Source organism: Plecotus auritus (assembly GCF_963455305.1).
Source record: "Plecotus auritus genome assembly, chromosome: X".
Classification (NCBI taxonomy): Eukaryota; Metazoa; Chordata; class Mammalia; order Chiroptera; family Vespertilionidae; genus Plecotus; species Plecotus auritus.
The window spans coordinates 98659685-98670116 of NC_137784.1; positions in this window are offsets into that span (position 1 = coordinate 98659685).

Consider the following 10432-nt stretch of genomic DNA (forward strand, 5'->3'; position numbering starts at 1 on the left):
GTATAGGGGGAAGAAAGGTAGTAAAAGAAAAAAGCTTCTAAATATACATGCTGCCTTAGAGAATATTTTAAAAAATGGTGCTGTATTCCTGTAGCCCTTGCAATGGACTGGTGTGTCCGAAGCCCTCCCATCTCAGTCCTTGAACACCAGGGAGAAATTGAGTCACTACAGAATACAGAAACCACCCTATGCCCATTCATCCAAATTTCCATCTCTGCCTGCCTAGTGGGCCTATTTGCTCTTATTTATTACCCACTCTGTGCCCCCAAACAATCCCACCTTCCCTTAATAACCCATTAGATTCTTCTCATCCATGAAATGATCCAAACCCTTCTTATTGGTGTTTTCTGCCTGTCCCAGGTCTCTAGGAACAGCACCTTAAACATATTTATTCCTGGCTTCTGGCATTTGGCATTAGCAGCTGGCATAACCCCTCTGCATCTTTTGTGCCCATTTTATGGATACAAATTGGCTAACTGATGCAAGACTTAAGTTTCTGTTCCACAACCTCCCCCTTGACAACTGCCAAGGTGGGTTGGGCTTGGTGAAGGCTGCCAGGGCAGAGCCTTCCTGCCACATGGCTGAGTCTGCGGGTTCCAGGCTTGGAGGGAAGATTAGCATGTGCCTTTGCCCAACATTCAAAGGACACTTATATCAGTAGTCTCCTCCCCATAGGCTAAGTTTGAACCTAAGTGTCTTAACTATTAGCAGATTTGGGGACCTGAGGCCAGCATCCGCCTTGCTCTTTCCAAAATGAAAACCAAGTCAGCTAGAAGATTTGAAAGCGGCTTTCTATAGTTTTTCCTGTAGTCAGCTATTTTTCCCCACAGACTTTTCTCATCATGTGATATTGCCTAGCCTACCTCCTCCATGTAAAATTGAGGTTTGGCTGCAGGGGACGTACTCCCATTCTGAAAACTCTCCATGCCTAACATCAAGCCATTGGCATTTCTGGTATGCTTTTCGAGGCAAGACTGGTATGCTTACCCCAAGAGAAAGAACGAATTCCCTGAGAAACTTCTTTCCTGGGAAGCAAAACGGAGTTGAGCAGATGATGCGAATCTGCATTCTAGTGGGGCTTGCAGAGGAGAAAGGAGAGCGGAAGTAGGGCTGTGAGGTGTAAACATGGGGGGAAGGGTGCTGCTCAGAGGGCAGGGCCTGGCCCAGGCTGAAAGATGCTGGAAAGGCTTTCAGGGAAGAAGGTAATTCCTGATCTGAGGCATGGGTGAGTGGGAGATGGTCAGTGAAGGGGGAGGGGCCTCCTGGCAGAGCCAGTGGAGTGTATAAGGGCCAGTACACCAAGTACCAGGAAATGTAGGTCAGCCTGTTTGGCAGGAAGGTGGGAGCTAGGGAGTAATTAATGGCAAAGCTGGAGAAGTGGGTGGGGGTCCAGATCACTGAGGGTCTCATAAGTCATACTAAAAGAAGAACATTGATTTTCACTTAAGGTACCTGGGAGCCATGGAAGGTTTCCAAGCAGAGGAGTAACATGAAGTTTTACCAAAATCACTCTGCTTGTCACGTTGAGTATCGATGTGCTAGGGGAGATATCTTGGGGAAAATGAATCACAGAAGCAGTGTTTCTGGAGAAAACCAAGTCATGCTTCAGCAGAGAAGTTCAAAGACCCCCATAGAGGTCAATGGCTTTCAAACTTTTTTTTCTTCTCAATAGATTTTGATCTAATAAATCTTATTTTGAAGCCCCAGGTGTAAAACTGACAAATTGAGACTAGGTTGCTGAGCTCCCCACCTGCTGCCTCTGTCTTAGACAGTAGCATGGGGTGGGGAGGGTGGTCCCTGGAGCAAAATTCAAAACCACTGGTGTAGGGAAAAGCTCTCAGCCTAACCTGGGTTCCATCCTGACTTGCTGACTTGCTTTGAGCAAATCACTTATCTCTCTGAGTTGCAAATTTTCTTATCAGCAAAATGGGAACAATGCAATCTCCCTTGAGGTTTGTTCTGAGGATTGGAGATAAGTGCAAGGTCTAGTACCTGCAGGACACACAGGAAATAGGAAATGACAGCTATTGTTTGGCAGAATTGAAAGGTGCACAGCAGGCTTTTGTGGTGAAACTATTTTACCTGCTAGCCTAGTCCAGGAAGGATCTTGTGGTTACCTGTATTATCCCACCTCTAAAATGTGTCCACATTGCTTGCAAGTTATTTCTTCCCTGTGTCAGTTGAGTGGCTTTTCCTCAAAGGAGATGTTGGTTCCTCTGCTGATGTTCTTCACAACCTACATTCTTTTACTTTAGGCACAATTGTAACAAGCTGCCTTACCTTGTTCTAGGCCCATAGAAGTAAAAGCAGCAACTTAATAAGTGCCCATCAAATATTAAATAGGTTAGATATTGTTTCCAGATAAAATCATAAACTGGGCCCTAGCTGGTTTGGCTCAGTGGATAGAGCATCTGCCTGCGGACTGAAGGGTCCCAGGTTCAATTCTGGCCAAAGGCACATGCCCAGGTTGTGGGCTTGAACCCCAATAGAAGGCAGCCAAACAATGATTCTCATCATTGATATTTCTATCTCTCCCTCTCCCTTCCTCTCTGAAATTAATAAATATATATATATTTTTTAAAAATAATAAACTGGAGTCAGAGCTAAACCTGAAATCCTCTGAAGAGAATAAAAGTATACAAGTCAGTTATCTCCTGACCCTATAATCTGTGAAAATGCCTTCCTCCCATTCCAGCCAACATACCCTACATTCCACACTCAGCCTCCATGTCTTCTATTTCCGTTTATTTTAATGAAAGAGCATGCCTGTCTACTTTCAAGATGTAACTCATGCAGTCAACCCATCTCTTTCAAGGGCCTTATTCCCTCAATCCCTTTCCTGTATCTTCAAGCTCACCCTCAGTTTAGTTCAGTGCAATAACATTTATTGAGTGACTACTAGGAGCCAGGCTCTTTGGGTGATGAAGAGGCTCAAGTTTCCCCCAGCCTTCTGGCTTAATCTTACGACTCTCTTCTCTTCACAGCCAAGCCTCTCAAAGAAATCACCTCCCCTCTTTACTCACCTACTCACCTCTTTTTTTTCTAATTCTTTTTTTATTGATTGATTTTAGGAAGAGAGAAACATTGATTTATTGTTCTACTTATTTATGCATTCATTGGTTGCTTCTTACAGGTGCCCTGACCAAGGATTGAACCCATAACCTTGGCCTATCATGACAATGCTCTAACAAGCTGAGGTACTGGCTAGGGCTTTCCTCACCTCTTAATCACTCAACTCTATGCATTCTGGTTTTTGCCTCCATCATCCCAGTGCAATTGCTTCCTCAAAGGTTGCCTATGATGAACTTCCATCTGCCAAATGCAAGTCCTTATTTTAGTTCACTTTTTGGCCTCACTGGTCAATGTTGGTTACTTCTTTCTCCTTGAAACCCTCTTCTCTAGTCTCTGTTTGGCTGTATTACATCCTATAGCTCTAATTACTGGTGTTTATCAAGCTGAAGTCCCAGAAACTTCTCTTCACTCTATATTCTCTCCCTAAGTCATTTCATCCCTTCTCTATTCACCCTTCCTCATTCTACTCCATCCACACAGTCAGTCCTTCTTGCTGTTCCTAAAAAGAGCCATGTTATTCTGAACTCTGGTATTCCTACATGCTGTTCCCTCTCCAGAAACACTCTTACCTCTATTCCTTGCCTCTCCCCCCACCAACCCCCGTACCTGGTTCATTCCCACTTATCCTTCAGATGTCAGTTTAAATGTCACCTCCTTAGGGAAGTCTTCCCTGCCCCTCAGGCAAGGTTAGCACCTCAACTGGTCTGCTCTTCATAGTCTTTAACACACTTGAAATTATTCAAGCAGTTATTAGATTAGTATCTCCCCTGCCCCCACTAGACTTAACTTCCATGAGGACAGGGACCAAGTCTGTCTTATTCACCACAGTATCCCTAGTTCCTGGTAGATTGAAGGTGCTCAATTAATAGGTATTAACTGTCAATAGAATCATAGATTTGGTCTCAAAAGCACAGAAACAAAGAGCTGTCACTTGGCTAGGCTACAGTCCCACTTGGGGACCACCCACACCTGTGAGGTCCAGTATGCCCTTCCTAAAAGCCTGCCCTATTAATTCCCAATCTGCCAAGTCTGGCCTCATCATTGCAGAAGCCAATTCCTTGCAATAAATCACTTAATACATATATCCCCTGCTGGCCCTGCCTCTCTGATTGAAACCTGACTCATACAAAAAGCAACCATGTTATTCCAAGATGATAAGTTTATGATCAGATTAAAGTTTATTCAGATGGAACATACCTAATACCATTCCTCAATAAAAGGAAACAAGATCCCTTGGCTGGTTCTAGGGCTAGGGAAGTAATAAATTATAATAGAAAGTATAAAATAGGAGAGAGGATCCAAGATGGCGGCGTAGGTAAACACCTAAACTGCTGCCTCGCACAACAATTTCAAAACTACAACTAAAAGACAAAACGTCTATCACCCAGAACCACAGGAAAGCTGGCTGAGTGAAAGTCTTACAACTAGAAGGAAAGAGAAAAGAGCATTGAGTCGTGCACAAGCGCTGAAAAGCTGAGGTACGGAGGCGTGCGAATCGGGCTGGCGACGGGCCACGGGGAGCACTGCTTTTTTCAACCCGAAGGGAGAAAAGCTCCCGATTACTCCAAACTCCAGTTTCTGGGGAGATGCGGGGGACCCAAAATCCTACGGGGAGAAGCTGGACTGTCTGCCATCGGGTCGGAAAGTGAGGGAGGCTTGCTTGCAGGGCTACACGCAGGAATAATTGTTTACTGTGTTGGGGCGCGGGACGGGGGAACATGGTCGGAGAGGCAGAGCGGGCTTACTGGCAGCCATTGCTGTTTGCCACGCCCTAGCCTAGTGACACCCTGAGACCCTGCCCCGCACAATCTACAAACCCACCGAAGCTCCAAGCAGCGGCTTTAGCATATGCATGGCCTGCCTTATCACAGCTTAACCTAGCAAACTTGCAGCCTGGGTCAGACAGCTCCAAAACCTCCAAACCCCAAGCAAAGAGGAGAAAACTGTAGTTCTTGCTGTAGCTCCTGCTGGGTGGCCTCAGACAGTAGCTGACCTGCACCCCATTGGAGATCCAGAAGCCAGTGTACCTAGTGGTCAGTGTGAGACACCAGATTTCAACTCCTCACATCCATAAGTGACACATTCAAGAGGCAGAATCAGTGAGCACCAAAGCCCCACTGAAACAAGTCCTGCACCATAAGCGTGTCTCCAGCGCAGCAGTTCTTCCATTATAGACACAGCGGGTCCTCATAGCCATTTGGCCTGGAGGTCAATTCCTCCCAGTGTACCAACAGCAATCAAGGCTTAACTACACCAAGACTTTGCACTCAGCCCACAAAGGGGTGTACCTAGAGCGTCCACCTCAGGTGATTGGGGAGGCTGAGCTACTGGCCCCTATAGGTCACCTACCACACAAAGCCACTCCATCAACACAGGGAAGCAGCAAAATGCGGAGACAAAGAAACATGTCACAAATGAAAGAAATGGAGGAAAGCAAACTACTGGACGATATAGAGTTCAGAACCACATTTATAAGGTTACTCAAGAATCTTCTAAAAACCGCCGAGAAACTTGATGAGACCTCCGAGGAGCTTAGTGAGACCTTCAAGGACCTTAATAAGAATGCCAAAAAAATGGAAAAGGACCAGTCAGAAATTAAGCATACACTGTCTAAAATAAAGAATATACAGAAACTCAACTGTAGATCAACATACCCCAAGAATCAAACCAAAGATCTGAAATATGAGAAAACAAAAAACACCCAACCAGAAAAACAAAAAGAAAAAAGAATCCAAAAATATGAAGATAGTGTGAAAACATCTCAAGAGAAAAGGAAACCAAGATGGCGGCATAGGTAAGCACCTAAACTGCTGCCTCGCACAACAATTTCAAAACTACAACTAAAAGACAGAACGGACACCATCCAGAACCACAGGAAAGCTGGCTGAGTGGAAATTCTACAACTAGAAGGAAAGAGAAAAGCTCACAGAGAATTGGAGGTATGGCAAAGGGTCTTTGTGCGCGCAGAGAGGAAGGGCGGCTAAGAGCCTGGCTGTCTTTCTCTGGCAGAAGGGGGAAGGAAGCCCCGACCGCACTGAACCTCAGTTCTGACTGCACTGAACCCGAGTCCCGGGTGAAACCCTGTGACCCAGGCTCATACAGGGGGAGTCTGGACTGTCAGGTAGAGAGAAAGGCACCCGGAGACTCGGAGACCCGGGGGAGACCCGGGGGAGCCCCGGCAGGCAGGGTTCCGAGGCGCGCGCACCAGTGTGCACAAAGGCTGCGTAGGTTGCCACAGGCTTTCCCTAGCAGAAGGGAGTCCGAAGGTCCTGATTGCACTGAACCCCAATTCTGACTGCACTGAACCCCAGTTCCAGGCGAGCCCCTGGGGACCCGCGCTCTTACGGGGGGGGTGGGAATCTGGACTCTCGGGCGGAGACTCGGGAGCCGGGGAAGGCAGAGGTCTGCAGGCGCGCGCATGCCAGTGCGCACAAAGGCAGCGGAGGTTGCCACAGGCTTTCCCTAGTGGAAGGGAGTCAGAGGCTCCTGACTGCACTGAGCCCCAGTTCTGACTGCACTGAACCTCAGTTCCAGGCGAGCCCCTGGGGACCCACGCTCTTGTTGGGGGAATCTGGACTCTCGGGCGGAGACTTGGGAGCCGGGGAAGGCAAAGGTCTGCAGGCGCGCACACACGCAAGGGCAAAGCTGACTGGAAGCCAAGACTCCACCCCATCCAAGCTGAGCACAGAGGCTATTGCAATTTGGCAAGTCTAATCCTATAAGGTTGTCTCCAACACCGAACTTCTCCCAGCGTAGACACAGCTGATCCTTACAGCCAACTGGCCTGGAGGTCAATCCCTCCCAGTGATACCAACAACAATCAAGACTTAACTACAACAAGGCTGTACACACAGTCCACAAAGGGGTGCACCAAGAGTGTCCAACTCAGGTTAACTGGGGAGGCCGACGCACTGGGCCATATAGGAAACCTAGCACACAAAGCTACCCTACCAACTCAGGGAAGCAGTGAAGATGCGGCATCAAAGAAACAGATCACAAAGAAAGAAATGGAGGGAAAAAAACGACTGGATATAGCATTCAAAACCACGGTTATAAGGCTTTTCAAGAATATCCTAGAAAAGGCCGATAAATATAACGAGACCCTCGAAGATATGAAAAAGGACCAACTAGAAATTAAACATACACTGACTGAAATAAAAAATATTATACAGAGACCCGACAACAGACTAAAGGAACACAAGAATCAAGTCAAAGAATTGAAATACAAAGAAGCAAAAAACACTCAACCGAAAAAGCAAAAAGCAAAAAAAATCCAAAAAGTTGAAGATAGTGTAAGAAGCCTCTGGGACAACTTCAAGCGTACCAACATCAGAATTATCGGGGTGCCAGAAGAAGAGAGAGAGCTGCCGGAGGCCAATCATTCTACCACTGATGGAAGGATGTGGACAGGAAACTGGGAAGGCTGGTCAACAACCTTAATTGTTTTGATCACTCACTGTTTAGTTGAAACATTGTTAGCTGAAGCAGCCTCCACACCTGTTTGTCTCATGTAAATTTCTGTTATTGGAATTTCCTGCCTAAAGGTTATGGGCATATCCCATAGTCTCAATAAAAGGGATTGCAAGGCCAGAGCAAAGAGTAGCCCTTCCACTAGAGTTGGGCTCCCGCCTGGCCCCCAATATTTCCAAATTAATACTTTTCCGAGTCTCTTTTCATTTGTGTGCGGCCTTCTCCAGAACCCGAACCCTGAACCGGAACCCTGAACCACGCGGGACGTGAAAGGGGTTCCCACAGAGAGCAAGATACTAAAAACCTACTTGAAGAAATAATGACCGAAAACTTCCCCCACCTGGTGAAAGAAATAGACTTACAAGTCCAGGAAGCGCACAGAACCCCAAACAAAAGGAATCCAAAAAGGACCATACCAAGACACATCATAATTAAAATGCCAAGAGCAAAAGACAAAGAGAGAATATTAAAAGCAGCAAGAGAAAAACAGTTAGTTACCTACAAGGGAGTACCCATAAGATTGTCAGCTGATTTCTCAACAGAAACTATGCAGGCCAGACGGGAGTGGCAAGAAATATTCAAAGTGATGAATAGCAAGAACCTACAACCAAGATTGCTCTACCCAGCAAAGCTATCATTCAGAATTGAAGGTCAGATAAAGAGCTTCACAGATAAGAAAAAGCTAAAGGAGTTCATCACCACCAAACCAGTATTATATGAAATGCTGAAAGGTATTCTTAAAGAAGAGGAAGAAGAAAAAAGTAAAGATAAAAATTATGAACAACAAATACATATCTATCAACAAGTGAACCTAAAAATCAAGTGAATTAAAAACCTGAGGAACAGAATAATCAGGTGAATATAATAGAATCAGGGGCATAGAAAGGGAGTGGACTGATAATTCTCAGGGGGAAAGGGGTATGGGGGGTTCAGGAAGAGACTGGACAAAAATCATACACCCATGGATGAGGACAGTGGTGGGGAGGTAAGGGCAGATGGTGGGGTGGGAACCAGGTGGAGGGGAGCTATGGGGGGGAAAAGGAGAAACAATTGTAATAATCTGAATAAAGATTTATTTTTAAAAAATAAATAAACATCTCAAGAAAAAAAATATGAAGATAGTGTAAGGAGCCTCTGGGACAACTTTAAGCGTACCAACATCCGAATTTTTGGGGTGCCAGAAGAAGAGAGAGAGCAAGATACTGAAAACCTATTAGAAGAAATAATGACAGAAAATTTTCCCTACCTGGTGAAAGAAATAGACTTACAAGTTCAGGAAGCGCACAGAACCCCATACAAGAGGAATCCAAAGAGGACCACATCAAGACACATCATAATTAAAATGCCAAGGGCAAAAGACAAAGAGAGAATATTAAAAGCAGCAAGAGAAAAACGGTTAGTTACCTACAAGGGAGCACCCGTACGACTGTCAGCTGATTTCTCGGCAGAAACTATGGAGGCCAGAAGGGAGTGGCAAGAAATATTCAAAGTGATGAACAGCAAGAACCTACAACCAAGATTACTCTACCCAGCAAAGCTATCATTCAGAGTTGAAGGTCAGATAAAGAGCTTCACAGACAAGAAAAAGCTAAAGGAGTTCATCACCACCAAACCAGGATTACATGAAATGCTGAAGGGTATTCTTTAAGAAGAGGAAGAAGAAGAAAAAGGTAAAGATAAAAATTAGGAACAACAAAATGACATCAAATACATACCTACCAACTAGTGAATCTAAAAATCAAGTGAATAAAAAATCTGAAGAACAGAATGGACTGGTGAATATAATAGAATCAGGGACATAGAAAGGGAGTGGACTGACAATTCTCAGGGGGAAGGGGGTGTGAGGGGTGCGGGAAGAAATTGGACAAAAATCTTACACCTATGGATGAAGACAGTGGCGGGGGATAAGGGCATGGGGTGGGGTGGGGAATCAGGTGGAGGGGAGCTATGGGGAAGAAAAAGAGGAACACCTGTAATAATCTGAACAATAAAGATTTATTTAAAAAAAAGAAAGTATAAAATAAATATCCATAAGTCCATTTTGATATAAAGAAATGATAGAATAAACAAATATATAAATAAATAAAGAAGAGTTAAATCTCCCAAGCAGAAAAATTCCAAATAATTTATGGAGATACTCCTCTGTTAAAGAGGGGAGTGTAACTCCCCACTCCTTAAAGAGAGCTACATGACTTGGGGTGTTGAACATACAATATACAGATGATGAATTCTAGAATTGTATACTTGAAACCTATATAATTTTATTAACCAATGTCACCCCAATAAATTCAATGTGTGTTTTTTTAAGAGAGCTACAAATTGTAACTTCCCTCCAAAGAGTACAGTTTGGAAGGGAGAAGAATGAGTAACTTTATAGTGGAGAAACCTGACCAACACTACTAGAGCCAGGTGAACAAGGCCAATATCAAATCATGTTGATCATATGTACCCTTGATATGATCTGATAAGAATGGCACCTTACCTCTGTGATCTTCCTTCCTAAAACTTATAACCTCAGTCTCATCATGAGAAAAACATCAAACAAAATCCAATAGAGGGGCACCCTACAAAATATTTGACCAGTACCCCTCAAAATTGTCAAGGTCATCAAAAACAAGGAAAGTCTGAGACACAATCACAGTCAAGAGGAGCCTAAGGAGGCCCTAGCTGGTGTGGCTCAGTTGGTTGAGCGTCCTCCCATGCACCAAAAGGTCACTGGTTCGATCCCCAGTAAATAAATATTTATTTTTTATTGATTGATTGATTTGAGAGAAGAAGGGAGGGAAGGAAATTTGTTGTTTCACTTATTTATTTTTGGTTGGTACTTATATGCACCCTGATTGGGGATCAAACCCACAACCTTGGCATATCGGGATGATGCTCTAACCCA